Source organism: Sitodiplosis mosellana, unplaced genomic scaffold, assembly GCF_009176505.1.
Source record: "Sitodiplosis mosellana isolate CC-2019 unplaced genomic scaffold, AAFC_SMos_1.0 Smas_scaffold_6167, whole genome shotgun sequence".
Taxonomy (NCBI): Eukaryota; Metazoa; Arthropoda; class Insecta; order Diptera; family Cecidomyiidae; genus Sitodiplosis; species Sitodiplosis mosellana.
The window spans coordinates 2,201,368-2,215,814 of NW_022601408.1; the positions used below are offsets into that span (position 1 = coordinate 2,201,368).

The 14,447-nt window shown below is 37.0% G+C and overlaps 1 protein-coding gene across 21 annotated transcripts in view; it reads left to right on the forward strand.

Annotated features, from left to right (window-relative positions):
- Positions 1 to 5,025: 5,025 nt before the first annotated feature.
- The window catches only part of LOC129575769 (putative uncharacterized protein DDB_G0277255), a 35,079-nt gene continuing 25,657 nt past the window's right edge, over positions 5,026 to 14,447 (forward strand). For 9 of the 21 annotated variants that reach the window (XM_055459771.1, XM_055459774.1, XM_055459780.1 and 6 more), the window contains exon 1: positions 7,072 to 7,597. The gene's annotated coding sequence lies outside the window, so the exon portion shown is untranslated. Of the gene's footprint in view, positions 5,305 to 7,016; positions 7,598 to 14,447 lie in introns of those variants that run through there. The other 12 variants (XM_055459773.1, XM_055459796.1, XM_055459778.1 and 9 more) reach the window with 9 other exon arrangements.

Below are 14,447 nucleotides of genomic sequence, written 5' to 3' on the forward strand. Positions count from 1 at the left end.
ACTTCTTTTGCAAAGGAAAAATAAAATAAAACGCAGAGCACATGCTTCACACTGTCATTGGGAGAATATACAAGTTTCCACGTGAGTGACTGCGAAAAATGCATAAACTGAAACTACAGACTCTCATCAAAAATGTACTCCAGAACGAAAACAAAAAGATTCTTTTTCTAAGCTGTATATACTTTCTTCATGGTAAAATCATTCTTTTGGCATATGTTATATTTTTTTTTTGACGATCCCAATACCCAAGCATCATAACAACCATCAGCAGAAAGGTGTGAGAGAACACACACATGGAGACGTCTTGACAAAAAAGTATCGAACAAAATGGTAAAGATATACTCATTTGTTCGATATCATGACGCGATGACGCTCAGCGATGTGATGAAAACGAGCATGGCAAAAAGAAACTACAGCACCACCGAGAGATGGATATTGTTCATCGAACTCAACAACCGAAATCCCGGTGTGTATATGCTCCAGAAGCCTGTATATTTTTGTTATCCGTATCAATCTAAGTAGACAAGTACGTAGTTCAATGGCTTTAATCTTGGTTGGCTAGAAGGTCCGCTGTTGTTTCACTTCTTTTTGAGACGCAAGGAATTTTCAATCGGTTCGTGGCTTGTTTATAATCTTCAGACAGTGTTTAAATGATGTTGTCGTTACGTTTCTTCCAGTTAATTTACTTACACATTGTAAAAGCCATAAAAATATCACCGAATGATAGAGCTATTGCGGCATACAGCACATGGGAACGTTACGTAGAACAAAAGAAATCTTTGAAATAGTTGAGGCGAAATTGCTTCACTCGCTTGTGTTTTAATACTTCGAGTTGGCTTTGAATTTTTTTTGACGGTTCGCGTGTTTCTATGCTTGTGTATGCGACAGTTAAATCTCTCCCTCTGTCTCTCTTTTCGATCGAAAATCTGACGGTGTCTGTAGAACGAGAATGAGTAATTTAAAAATGAAATGAGATGCGACGCTAGTTTTCATCTTGTTTTTATATTAAAACCTATTCAATATGCCGTTTATGATTTTGTAACAGATTTTCATTAGCGGTTTTGTCATCACAAACAAATTGCTTTGCTTCCAAACCGAAATAAAAACACACGCAACCAAAACAATTTGAATAGCCACAGTTTTTACAGGGGCGGAGTCTTGAAACTCAAACACTCATATCACTAAATTCACTTCGTTGGACATTTAAAATTCAATTATTGCGGATTTCTCTACGATTTTTTTTTTCTTGCCTTTCATTACACATTTTTTTTTATCGCTATGTCAACGTCGTCGTTGTTGATGGTTCCATTTTGGTATACTTATTTTTCTCTCTCTAGCCTGACATCGGAATCGATCGCATTTCTGTCGTTCCACCCATTTGCAATAATGATATCAAGTTTAATTAACGATTGGTTGTTTATTTACCGGTACATAATAAGATAACGTTAGTAAACTCTCAAGGAGAACACGCAATACACACAACTCACAATGTAGTTTTAAAATGAATCTCAAACCAACACCGACAACCGACACAGTTCAAATCGGCTGCAGTATAAATGGTTTAAATTGAACATGCTTCATGTACGAAAAAGTGGCTTCGCCCGCATGGAACGAGATTTCACCAATTTGGCTGAACTGTTAGCTGAAAAAGAAGAAAATGACGACGAAGCTGAAGCATTCTGAGATGCAATTCCCTGGAACAAGAGGTAAAGAACGCCATGGAAAAAAAAAAGAATACACAGAGAGAAAACGGAAGAGAGGGTGATGTGCTTGCTGGTGCAAGTTCAAACAAGGTACTTACATCCGACTCAAAATTACATTTTCAATAAGACTTTTTGAGATTTTAATTAATATTGTACTTTTAAAAGACCAATATTTAAGCAGAAAAGACTTTTGATTGGAAGAATTTGCTAAAGCCGAAAACTCTATCTATCTCTCCCGAATGCTGGGTGTGCGTGGCGGTGGTGGTTTGTAAATTGCGAAAAACATTGACTGCATGGCAAAGACTTGAAATTGAATAAACATAAACACAAGACAACAAATATCGAAACAAAATGCTTTCACAGTCAAACAGTTGAAAAATTACCAAGTGGAATAATGAATAAATGAGAAAACTCGAATGTTAGAAAGTCGTTGATTTACCGTTGCATCTTCCGTTCTCAATTCTACTTTCTCCCAATTACTAACAACAAGCTATCGACCGACCGACCGACCGACCGCCCCGCTCAATGCTACCTAACTGAATGCGAAAATTAAATGCAAACACACAACTTTGATTAAGACACTTTTGGAAAATTCTAAAACGCAACACTGAGAACCGAAATGCCGTTAATGCGTTTGCGTGCGCACTTGCCAATGGAATAGCATGACTCGAACCATGAATTAAGTGAATGATTGCCTTTAATTTGAGGAAATTCATAAATAATCTTCACTTTGAACCACTCCACGAATGTTCTTAGTCGAATGAATATTCTCAAATGTATTTCAACATCAACAACGAAACATGGAAGAAGCAAAGAAAAGACGCCAACTATTCAAAATAGTTGTGTGTGTGTGTGAGAGAGAGAGAGAGAGAATGATATAGAGAAAAAGAAACATAGCAAGTTTGTTGATCCGAACATGCAAAATGTGCAATGACAGAGTCACAATCAGCGTCGAAGTGTTGACCGAATTTCGGTTCGAAAATTAGCACTCGAATGAAAATTATGACAAATTTATTAAAATCTTAAGCAATAAACTTTGACATCGTTTAGTCCGTTTCATCTTCTTCGTTCACCGCATCGCACTCAACAGTGTTGCATTTTTCCCACTTATGCGCCATATTCTTATCACAAATAGTTTTTTTTCTCCGAGCTTTTAGCTGAAATGTGCAAACAAGAAGAATGTTGACGTTTATTTGTTTGGCATTCAGATGCGCGATGTTTGTTTTGGCAAATCGTTCCGATAGAAGATAACAGAAAATGCAAATTATGATATTAAATATCAAACTGAATAATGATTCGTTGAATGGAACGGGCATAATTGACTTTCTCCTGAATTCATTAATTTATTTGAATGCAGCAACAATAACCAGAACAACAATGCGACCGAATCGATGTCGGCCAAAGTGAAAGTATGCGGAGAAAAATCGAGAAGTTTGGAAACAATTTATGGAGCAACACGCAAAATAGATCTCGTGCACAAAACACAGAACACAAAATAATACAATAATTTATCAAGTTTTGATGAGCACAACCGAATCAATGGACAGATTCACATACACCATAACAGTTGGAGCGAGTGAAAGAAAGAAAGAAAGAGAGAGAGAGAGAGAGAGAGAGAGAGAGCAGACAAGAGAAGCATTTGGTTTGGTTTGGTTTGCGACCGAAAACGGTACCCAAACACCAACAATAAACGTCCGGATATCTATTATTATATATTTAATTTGCATACAACAGTTGTGAACACTAAATTGCTATAGCCAGACTCCCCCGTTATTGCAACGTTCGGTGCGGTCAGAACGAACGAGTGAGTAAGCGAATGGATGAGTGACTGCCAGTGAATCGGTAACGATAAGAAAATGTGCTAAGAATGTGAATGCCAGCAGAAAGTATTTTTAATTTGATGCTCTCATTGTGGCTGGTGCTAATGAAACATATATATACCAAGACAAAGAGGCTCAATGCAAGATAAGAGTTTGGTCGACGACCCACACTCGCACTTACACACATACACACACATGCAACAAACTGCGTGCAAATCACTTCGAAACGAGCGATGTGAAAAGTTTTAAGTCTACATCGACCACAAACGAAGATGCGCTTGAAACCCATTCACATTTATTTCGAATGTTGTTACTATTGGTGCTGCTGCCACTACAATTTAATTGTAAATCACGCATGCAATCTTAACGTCAACATTCACTTCACTGATAAAATCACATAATAATTCTTTGTGAGACTTTTTTTTCCCCCTTTACATGCTCTATCTCCCAGTCGGTGAATCGGAATTTCGAGAGTGCTTACGATAAATGCGATGCAAAATTACAATGCAAATGTGAATATTCGTCATTTTTGTTTCAATTGGAAAATGTATATAACAATGTAAAAGTGGAAAAACGCACACGAAACAAATGATACAAGTTATGCAAATCCAAACCAAAACAAATGAGAGAATGAGCAGAAAAAAACCGTTGCATTTAAAAACAAAGAAATCTCATCCAAATTGAAACAACTTTGTTGCAAGTTGCAAATAATAATTACTCGAATTTGTGTTCGTCTACCATCATACTATAACCATTCTTTGGCCGTTTCATGCAGTAAAACTACATCGTTTTGGCGCCGTAATTATAACACTGATCGCGGAAAATGTGCGAAAACTTGACAGAAAACTTGAAGTTTCAGCCAAAGATAAAAAGAATGAAAGAAAGAAAATAATGAAACAGAATATCGAAAGAAGATCTAAACTGTGTACATCAACCGAAAACATCCAATGGCAATTATCAATTTGCATAACAAGTGTTTCATTGGCATTTCATTCCATCCATATGTTCACGATGCAAATCGTCTTTGTCTTCTGTCGCACTCTACCATTTTTCTTTGTGTTTTTTTTTTTCACTCAGACATTTAATGCAGCCACCGTATTATTGAAATTTTTGGAAAACTACAGGATTTTCGCTGAATGAATGTTAGATTGTGTGCGATGCATGTATAGATTTGACACACAATGCATTGGCATTACAATGATGCTCGGAGTGCATTTTGATAACTGTGTAAGTAAAATGCATTTCGAAAGAACTTCCACTCTCGGCATTTGCATAATTTTCTCTCTGTTATATTCGTCCGTTTCCAAAATCATTCGAATACACTGGCGCTATCACATCTTCACTGAATAGAAAGCGTACGTTGCACGCAATCCGAAACCTATCGAAATGTTTTTTTCTTCTATTGCACATTCGCTGTACGGTGCTGCGTCTGTGTATGAATTGGCTTGAACAAAATTCGTTCATCGGTCGCTCACACGTTTCGCTGTGCAAGCATTAAGTTTGAGTTGGCCTTGTGCAGTGCGTGAATGTGCATTGCTGGCAATTAATCAATGTATAATTTTTTCGTGGGTCTGAAGCTTATATTTCGATAGCGAAATTTTCGACAAGTAATGTCGCGACGGGCGTCTTTCAACCTTTTGATGTGAATAAATGTAGCGCATATGAACTAGAAAGATCATGCGATACACCAGCCAAGAATCATCATAAAGTACTTAGACATGGTCGTCGGGTTTATTTTTTTGCCCGTGTGAGTGGTTCATCAATTGCACGCGATAAAATCGGTACGCATTTGCATTTGCGATGATTTGGTACGTGGCCATGCGTGGGAGCCACCGATCTAAAATGGTTTTTATGTGTGTGTGTGGTGCGAGTGAAATCAACAATTCTAAGCTGAGTGTGGCTCGTATTTGTTCACAATTTGTTGGTGAATTCGTTCACAAAATAACCATTTATAATGGCATGCCATTTCTTCTTTCTTCCATTGCCGAACTAGTGAGTGTGCGTGAGAGAGAGAGAGAGAGAGAGAGAGAGAGCGTGCAGAAGCCGCCGTCGCCAAATGTAAAAAACAACGAAGTGAAAGAGACGCAAGGCGCGTACAAATAAAAACAATATTATTGAAGGTATGCAGTAAGCTATTTCGTCGTATGAAGTAGTCAGTGATTTCACATTTGTAATATAAAGCAGTTATTCGAAATGATTCGGATGGAATTGCTTAAAGGACCACTGATGCGAATGTGCAGCGCATAAATATTTCAACTGTTTCACCCATTTTCACAGCGACGGCGACGACGACGACGACAACGCTGTTCGGTTTTTTTTTTCTTTTGCTTTTTTCGTTCGCTGCCAAAGAATCAAATCAAATCACATTACATATGCTTTTATGTACCTATTTCGTGTGATTTCATGGTGCGCATTTCTCTCTCAGAGAGAGAGAGAGCAAGAGAGAGAGAGAAAGAGAGAGAGAGAGAGAGAGAGAGAGAAATAGAAATTAAATGCACCTTTTGCATGTTTCAGTCGTTGTGATATTTTTGATGTTCCCATGGCCATGCCATAACAACCGGTGGCAAAAGTATGTACAAGTACATGCCTCATGCTTATTACATATTATTCACCGGCATTAAATTCTTCTATCGAACCTGTGTAATTGGTTTCGTATACGAGAACCAAGTGAAAACAATAAAAACACCAAACGGCGACGAATCGCTGTGTGTTATATCATCACAGCGTTTGCGGCAAAGTGAGTTGAAGACCGAAAATAAAAGAGAGAGAAGAAGAGCGAAAGAGCGACAAATACACACACACACCGCATAAACAAAAGAGTGGCGAAGAAAAGAAACATACGCGTATGCGAAGTGTTCTGAGACAGAGTAGAGAAGAACACAGCATAAACTATGCACGAATTTTACACACAGTTCAGCGCGCTTCATTCTATTGTGCATCATTCGGTACTTTTCCTTCTTCTTTTTTTCTCATCTCATCATCAATATTACAATCCATTTCGCTTCTTGTACTCATCACCAGATAAAATAGATCGGATGTATTGCCCTTGTCGTTTTCGTTTGTGTGCTCCGCTCCGTTTCGAGCTCCGCACAGCACCGCACCATTCCGTTCGCTCAAATCGTTCTCTTTCATCTCTGTTTCGCCTGTACTCACATCGCCTATTTATCATTTTATTATTTATTTCGCTGTTGTTACTCTCTGACAAGAATAAAATAATATCTCATAAAATGGTATTGACACACACTCTCTTTCTATCTATCGCAATACACAAATCTACTATTCTTCATACACACATCTTAAGCAGGTACACATAAACGCTAATAGACGACAAGCAAATTCTTTTGCTTTCGTTTCAGTGTTTTGTGGCCGTTGACGTTCGCCGTATATTTCACTACACTCCCTCTCTCCCTCTCTCCCTCTCTCCCTCTCTCTTGCGCTCGTCTCTCATTCTCTTCTTCTCTGGCTGTGTTTTGTTGTGCGGGACCATTGTTTTGTTGTTGCAGCGCCTGATTCTGCGAAGGCAACAACGTGAAAGATTTCACAGTGTCAGTATTATCGTGGTTTTCTGGTGTGAGAGATGCAAAACTATTCCGCACATTAATTGGCGTTTATTTTGATTTCCTTCGATTCGGTTTCTTTGCACTTTTTATTTCTGAAATTTTAATTTCGTTTTTTTTCTTTTTTTTTTAAATCGGTTTGGTTTTGGCCGATGAATTTAAGTGAAAATTGCTTCTTCTTCTTATTTTTTTTTTTTTCAATGTGGTGACAAGTGATTTTGAAGCAGCAGTTTCTATTTCGAGTGTGCCACCGGTTGATTGAATGACATTTCGTAAATGCATATTGACACATGAATCATTATTTGCGGCATTTCATTAACAATTGATTCCATGAACTAGAAGTGGCAAATATTTCGACAACAAAAGATTCTGGGTTCTTTCATGCCAGACACAAAAAGTGAATTGGAAAAAACAACAACAGCCGAATGTGCGTGTGTGTTTGTTGTTATTGACAATTTGAAAGTCAATTCTGGACGCATGTACTGGAATATAGAGGAGCATCATAGGCGATAGAACGGTAAGTAAATCGAAACGGATAAAATTCGTTTTTATTAATTCGCGGCCGGTGTGGACAACGTCATTATTATGTCAAATGACATTTTCAAAATGCATTATGAAAATGATTATTGAAATTTTTTTGGTCGATGCCAATAATGTGAATGGTAATTAGAAGTCAAATATCGAAAGGAAGAGAAAACAAAATGGTGAAAATGACCGCACCAGTTGGAAAAAATGAATTCAAATGAATAGCATGTGCATTCTGCAATGTACTTAGTGTTCAATTCGGCTGAACAATGCGAGTAATGGAAATGATATAGTATTTCCGTTAGTTATCGAATGCAAACGAGCAGATGAAAAAAAGAACAGCCACACAGCATTTTTTGAGCAGTATAATAATATGTGGTTGTGCTCACACATTACCTTCAGAACTATACTCCCGGCAGCAACGATGGTGGCGGCGTTGTCGGCGATACATAATGAAAGAGTTTTTTTTTTGTTCAATGGTCGGTGATGTAGGATCATTGCTTTATGTTTATTTGCGTACAGAAAGCAAGAGTACTTTGAATTACTGTATTGCAGAGGGATAAATTCTAGGCATCAGGCGACATGCACACCACGTTAATTGGAGCCCAAAGTTGGGAAAAATGTTCACATTATCAGATTCATGTGCTATTTTCCGTATCCATTCATTACATGCACGATACTCCAATAAAAATCTAAATTTATGGCTTTATTTGCAGCCTGTGAGTTACATGCACTCTCTCATTTCGAAATATGTTCGCCTCGATTTCGAATGCCGATTATACTTTTGGATGTATATGTATAGTACTTCTTATTTTCTCCCGCTCTCTCTGTCCCTCTCTCTCATGCTGACTTTTTACTTGATTTATTGAAGATTTATTCGTGTACGGAGCCGAACCGTATCATAATGAACGAAAGCCAAACACACACACACACACACAGCACCGATAATTTTGATGAATTTTTGCTAGGCGAATCTAAGACTCTTGAGCCAACTGTTGCTGTTTTTTGCCATTTTTTTTTTTTTTTGCTTTTCACCCGAAAGAGAAAGAGATGTTTGCTTTTGTTTAAATAAAAATCACGATCGGTACAGCTGTTTGTATTTGCATTCACCTGTTGTGAATCGTGTTTCATGTTCTACTTGCTGACGAATTCATTAGGGAGAATCCAAAATAAAGAGAAAAAAAAATGTACCGAAATAAATACAAACCAGAAAACTAACACTGAATGTAATCCGTGGAAAGAAAGCAATAACACCCATGCAGAGGAATCACAGTGAATAACGCGGCAATATTATTCACTTTAATTTGAACTTGGCTGTATGGCATATTCATTTTGTAAATTGGTTGAGAAAATAAAATGGCAACAACCACCGCAGCAACAGAAACAGCACAACGCCAAAACAGCGCGCATCCAGTTTGGCTACGAGCAGTAACACGAATAGAAGCAGAAATAGACAATTATATGAAACAAACCAAGCGATCGAAAAGCCAAGAACCAATTCAACACATTTTGTGTGCTGTGCTGGTGCCGTTGTTGTTGCAAACGAGTTTTTGAATGAACCTGTACATTGTTGACACGACCATGCATTTTTCCTATGTGCTTTGTGTAATGTGCAGTTACGAATCCATCCATCCAGCCATGCATTCCAGCATCTCTCTGAATCACATAATCATTGAGGAAAAAAAAAAACAAAACAACAACAACAATAATAATAAAAAAAAAGAACATGGCAACAAGAATAACAAAAAAAATCATTGTGCCGCATTCAACGTGCACTAAAAGTCAATTTATTTTAGATGTAAACAGTATTGTTTTTCACATTTTGTTTCAACCAATATTTCCTTGTGCACTAAACTACAAATCCGTCTATAGATTGGATAGAGCAATACCATTCACACTATCTAATATGGTTGGTATGCATGTTTGTTTATGTATATATACAAATATCTATAGTATGTATCTGGAGTATGTATATCTCCCAGATATGCCGCATTGAACATAAACTCCATAATAATTCGGACCGATATTTTGAATGCAGCTAACGGAATCGTACAGCAATAAGTAAATTGCCTTTTTTTGTTATCCCGGCGCACACAAAAAGAACCAACTCACACAAAGAGAAGGAAGCGAACAGCTTGGGAGAAAAAGATCGGATTTTGTTATCACTATTTCTTGTGCATACGAATAAAAGTAGCATCGACAAGAGAAAAAAAGAAGTCGGTTTTTCTTTCTCTCTCTTTCGCTCGCCCTCTTTATCTGCCATGGCTCCGAATGCATGCAGAATCAATGAGTAAATCTCTTCTAATGCCTTCATTGGGGAATTAATAGCGTTCGCTTTGTTATTGGCTCCAGTGTCTTCTGCTGCACAGGAAACAGACATTCAATCCAAGCGCAATAAGGCACATATCGAAGAGCAAAACCGTTAAATAGTTGAATTCATTCCAAACGATAGGCCATTAAAGTGAGCAAAGAATGGATTATGCTGCGATTTCGTTTCATTGGGCACGAATTGAAAATTAAATGGCCTCGTCATTTTATGTTTGCTATTGAACTGACCGATAAATGCTTCGACATCGGTATTGATTGGATTCACGATTGGCGAACGAGATGGAATGGCATCGGCGTCAGTATCAATATATCGGCATGATGTGTCTCAATTCAATGGTTTGCGGCAAAAAATATCATCGCTACATTCCATAATTAAAGAGCAATCAGAGCAGCATTTTGAAAGATCGATTTGCATGCATTATTTATTACGGATAATTCAATGCCAATCGTAGCACATCCCACAGACATTGGGCACCAAAATGGTCATTTGCCATTCGCTTCGCTTCAATTTGTATGGCTAATGTTTTTTTCCTCTTCGTTGTTTGTATCAATTTTCTATGGTGATGCAAGATAAAAAAACAGAAACCTCTCGATAAAAATCGGAACTAATGTCTCCAAACCATTCGAAAATAACACAAATCGTGTCAAAAAAAAAATAGTGAATATCATTATGAATTTTACTAATGTAAACAGAACGCATGTGGAACTTTCTAAAAAAAAAAAACGAAATAAGACTCAATCACGGTCGAGCCCATATATTCATACAATGTCTCACAACGGCGCTGAAAAATGGTCAAAATCATAAGCCCATTGTTTTCACTTACACTTTTTCAACTGACCACAATCACACACATACGACCAATCTGACGGTTTGAACCTTTCAATTTGTGCGCGCTTTGACCAATCGAATCGGTTTAATTATTTTAACTCGCATAGAATATATTCCGACCGAATAAATCGGCTTTGATTAAGCTGACATTCGAACGGTTCCGGCATCTATTATAAATGATGTTGTTGTTTGTCTTTTTGTGTTGCGGTGTTTGAAGAAAGAAAAAAAATTCGAATGCATATAATTCATCGTTTTGGTATGACCTTCTCCCTCTTCTTCGCAGCACGATTGAAAATTTCGAGCTCGTAAACTCTGTTGCGCTCTCATTGCGAAAGGAAATAAAAAACATGGTGGTTATTTCAACGAATGCCCACAGAATCGACGCACAGCAATGTTTTTGTCTTTCGATTTTGATGAGCGAATGTAACTGTTTGACCGAACATTAATGCAAAGGCTGACAAAAATCATAACTGTTTATCAATTCGATTAACGAATTTGGTCCATAAGCGAAAACTTTATCGGCATGATTTCAACATAACAAATCTTCGTACGAAATGAATCTCTCTGTCTAGCGCCATTTGCGTTCAATCAAAAATAAAATCAAACTTACGAACCGAAAACAAACGACGTTAAAGATTCCGCATATTTATTGTCTGTTTATCGGGCTGTGTTTGGTCTCTTCAATCTGCATACGCAAATAGTAATTACAATTTGCAAGTATTTATATCAGCCAAAGAAACAAAGTTGCGCAAGATTTCCAAGCATTTCCGCTTTTTCAAAATAATAATACCAAACATAAACAGAAAAACTTGTACTTTTGCCTAAATCAATAAATTAGCAATTAAGCGAATGATGATGATTTCGGCAAGTGAGCGGCACTCGGGTTTTGACTTTGGCATTGGCTCAAACACAAACTTATACTAATGCATAAAAGTTGCAAACGCTTTTTCAGCTTTCCCGCAATTGGTCCAGTTTGTGCTATGAAAAGACAACGTCCACGTTATCATCGCGTGCCAAATTCGCGGGTTTAAACCGCAAATTGTTTCAATTCGGGACGAAGTTTATTCGTATAATCAGAAATAATGTAATTCTCTTTCTTCTTCTTCTTCATTTTCTTCAAAAGAAGAATATTGCATTCCATAAATTCGCTTGATTTGTGAAAACGGTAATTTATTTTCCAGTACTTGTTCAGTTGTTTAGAGCCCGTTCTTAATTAATCTCAATGTTATTTAGCGAAGCCAAGCGTCTAGACTGTGGTAGCACTTGTAAGTGTTCGATGGCCGCTCCTATCCCGTTGAGCCAACATTGATTTGGAAAATTCGGATTCGGAGCAGCAAGTTATTCGAATATTTCCAAATGAAACTTTCTAATCAACATCTTTTATTCTCCCTCTTTTAAAGAATCTCTAAAGTTTTCAGTACAACGAAACGTCTCATGTTTACTTGAATTTATATAACAATGCGAATTTATCAAAAAAAAAAAAATTGGCTGTTGTTTGAAATTCACTTAAATTTTTTCGCGACTCCCGTTCCGATGCAATTCGTTCATACAGACTTTGTTACAAATTCTCGGACGAAAGCAATATGCTTCAAGATTTTAGAATTAATTCAACGTGAAATAGACAATCATAGTGAAATGGTGGACGGTTTAGAAATAACGGCTGAAATATACGTTCTGGCAAAATGATGCCAAGCTCAATGGATTTGACATAATATTAAATTATTTCGTGACGACAGTTCGTATTTGCTCATAGCTAAATGTTCAGAATGCCCAATGAACTGAACGTTTTGCAATTCAGAATTCAATTTTTTTCCCTTTTTCTCCTCTGTGCCTTTACGCAGACCATTTTCTTTCTCTCTCTCTCTCTCTCACTCTCCAAATGTCATTTTTGCAATCGTGAGGTTATTTCAAATTCTAAGGTCATTTTTGTGTAAATTATTTTAGAAAATTCAAGTGGCATCGAGTTATTTCTACTACTTTCATCTAAACAATGGAATAATTAATTGTTGCGCGTTGAATTAATCATAATTTATGACGGCTTAAGCGAACAGAGCACATTGGCGTATTATCATAAAGAAGATAAGGCTGACAATGTGCTTAGATGAGAGCAAATGGACATTTATTAAATTCAGTTTCCGTTGCCTTGTCCTCATTTTCGAAATGCGTGCTCCATAAAAAAAAACACGATTGGACAACATGGCTCATTGTTTGCTGTTTTTCTACGCATAATTTCCTCTGTGTGTGTATATTTACCGATACTATTGGGTGGGTTGGGTACCCTATTTTATGGGCCAGACTTTTGTCTCCTTTTCATAATTGGACGAGAGCTTTTACAAGGGCGCGCTTTGAAAATTGTCGCTGTTGTATAATGCCCACTTTTACGGCCATTTGCGAATACGGGGAAACAATCTTGATGATTCTTACCTTTTTCATCGTTCATTTTGTGAAAGATCGCTCCCCCATTCATTCCCGTTCGTATTCATCTGCATAAACAATTAGATGAAGTTGTTGAATTTGCCCTCGCTAGAATCCATTGTTAAAATATTTTTCAAGTGAATTGATTATTGTCACGTTCGCATTCATCGCAACAAAATAACCAATTTCGAGTGGCTATTTTCCAAAAGATAGATCCAGTGTGTGTGTGTGTGTGTGTGTGTATATATAAAAGAGAGTAAGGAGTCTCAACAATAAAAGGTCATTGCAATTAATAAAAGAGAACAAATTGAGCTCTGATAGCCACTCGAATTTCTTTATTCATATTTTCCTCTCTCGAATTGATTTTCTTTCTTTAATTTTCCACAGCAATTTGAATGTCTTCATTAAATTAACGTTCTTTTTTTCTCGGTCGGATCCTCTGACTGTTCGCCCGCCAAACAAAAGCTCATAATCGATAAATACCTTTTCGTATATAATTGCCTCAAATTGTCGACGCACTTGAGAATCTGATTCAAAAATATATTTAACAATTTTGGACAGAAGAAGAAAATGGAAAAACGAAATATACACAAATTTTCTCTCTTTCATAATTCAAAGTTGAAAAATAAACGAAACTGACAATGCGTCAAGCATCAGGCACTAAGGCAATTATTCATCATGAGTCATAGCCATGTCTCAAATGTCCTCTCTTACTCTCTTCCCTTTGTATGTGTAATTGTGAGCGATGAACCAGTTCTGGCTGCGTTTAACATTAAAGATAAACTCTCATTGACGGAGTTTCTAATTAACTCAACAACAAACGATAGAAATGTGACGAAAATAATATAAATTATATCACAAAAATGTGCCTCGATTTTTATGAAGCTCATTTGCTGCTTCATTGTAGATGAATGGAATTTCGTTCTATGCCGTAAGCCGTATTCTAACGTGTCCTTTGAATCAATTTCATAACGCACGCTATGTGTCTCTCTCTTTCTCTATAAGTTTGGTGTTGTTGTTGTTGTTTTTTTCTCGTCAACCCTAAGCGCACATCCATAACTCTGTCATTTGTCCACCGTGACAGAGATGAAATGTTCCAATGTTCGCTAAAGTTGATGCAACACCAACAATAACATCAAAAAAATATGTACGAAAAAAAATAAATAAATATATGGCGAAAAGATAAATTAATGATGATGAATATGTTATTCCAGAAAGAATATGTTACCCATATGGGTATCCGGTGAGTGTGTGTGTGTATGTGTGTGTG